General features: G+C 43.3%; 1 pseudogene; it reads left to right on the top strand.

The window, feature by feature from the left end:
* The first annotated feature begins 295 nt into the window (after window positions 1-295).
* LOC107142606 lies at window positions 296-1,299 on the top strand (annotated as a pseudogene).
* The last annotated feature ends 549 nt before the right edge of the window (window positions 1,300-1,848 follow it).

Raw genomic sequence — 1,848 nt, 5'->3', positions numbered from 1 at the left:
CTGCGGCAGCCAGCACAGCAGAACAAATGACAGATAAGGAGTTCAGGATGTACATAATTAAAATATTCTGTGAATTAAAGAATGATATAAGACAGCAAATTAAGGCAGCAAAAAAGATCATTTGGACAAAGAGCTACATAAACAAATATAGGAAGCAAAAGATTACTTTAATAGGAAGAAGATAGAGATTCTAAAAAACAAACAAACAAAATATCAACCAAAAAAAAAAAAAAAAACCAGAAATTCTTTAAATGAAAGAGACAATAAACTAAATTAAAAACTCAGTAGAGCAGTCGCCTTGGCAGCCACAGGAGGTGTGTATGACAAGATGAAGCTCATCATCCTGAAGCACTATTCACAGGCCAGTGAGTGGGCGGCCAAATACATCAGGAACTGCATCAACCAGTTTAACCCACAACCAGACAAGTACTTCTCCATGGGACTCCCCACTGGGAGCACCGCACTTGGCTGCTATAAGAAACTGATTGAGTACTATAAGAATGGAGACCTGTCATTTAAATATGTGAAGATCTTCAACATGGACGAGTATGTGGGCCTTCCTCGGGACCACGCAGAGTTACCACTCTTTTATGTGGAACAACTTCTTCAAGCACGTTGATATCCATCCAGAGAATACCCCACATTCTGCATGGGAATGCAGCTGACCTGAAGGTTGAGTGTGATGCCTTTGAGCAGAAGATCAAAGCTGCAGGCGGGATTGAACTGTTTGCTGGAGGCATCGGCCCTGATGGACATATTGCTTTCAATGAGCCAGGTTCCAGCCTGGTGTCCAGTATTTGTGAAGACATTATCCATGGACACCACGCTGGCCAATGCTAGGTTCTTCGATGGTGATCTTGCCAAGGTGCCCACCATGGCCCTGACAGTGGGTGTGGGCACTGTCATGGATGCTAGAGAGGTGATGATCCTCATCACAGGCATTCACAAGACTTTTGCTTTGAACAAGGCCATTGAGGAGGGGGTGAACCATATGTGGACCATGTCTGCCTTCCAGCAGCATCCCTACACAGTGTTTGTGTGTGATGAAGATGCCACCTTGGAGCTGAAAGTGAAGACTGTCAAGTATTTCAAAGGTTTAATGCTTGTTCATAACAAGTTGGTGGACCCCCTGTACAGTATCAAAGAGAAAGAAATTGAGAAAAGCCAGTCTTCTAAGAAACCATACAGTGATTAGCCTATGCTGGGACCTACTATCAAATACCTCATAGGAAATTTTCTTTAGGAGAACAGAATTGCTTTTCTTTAGTCCAGTATGGTTAGTGCAGTAAGTAGGTGAACTTACTTTTCTTGGTTCTGAGGCTAGAAGCCTTGTCATGGAGTTCAGCTGTGGAATGACATAACTTACTCGGAATCAATCTCTGAACAGCATTCTCCATCATTTTGATGTCCACCACACCCATGTTAGGGCTTCTTGGCTTTTTGTTCTGCCTTAGCCACTGTTCACATGTACAACACACTCCTGTCAGGAATTTCTATTCTTATGTGCACCTATTCTCAAGTGGGTGGGAATTAGGGGCTTGTGTACTTTGGACTCACTTTGTTTGGAGTCTTGAGACCTCCTCTTGAGCAGGCCTGCCCCTTATGTGAGAACTGCTGCTTCAGGTTAAGATGTGAACTTGATATCTAAATGACATACAAGGTAGCAGCTTCTCTGGTCAGTAATAAGTACCACAGAAAGAAAACTGTTCTTACTCTCTTTCTCCTAGTTGTTTTTCTACTCTCAAGGTGGCTTTTCCATGAACTGAGAGGACTCCTTGGAGGAGGATTTAGGTGACTGGGGCTAAAGAGGTGGCTTTTGCTATTAACTCCAAAGCCTCCAGGGGTCCA

Source organism: Marmota marmota, unplaced genomic scaffold, assembly GCF_001458135.2.
Source record: "Marmota marmota marmota unplaced genomic scaffold, marMar, whole genome shotgun sequence".
NCBI lineage: Eukaryota > Metazoa > Chordata > Mammalia > Rodentia > Sciuridae > Marmota > Marmota marmota.
The sequence above is the reverse complement of the archived record's forward strand: the minus strand, read 5'-3'. Positions and strand labels throughout refer to the sequence as shown.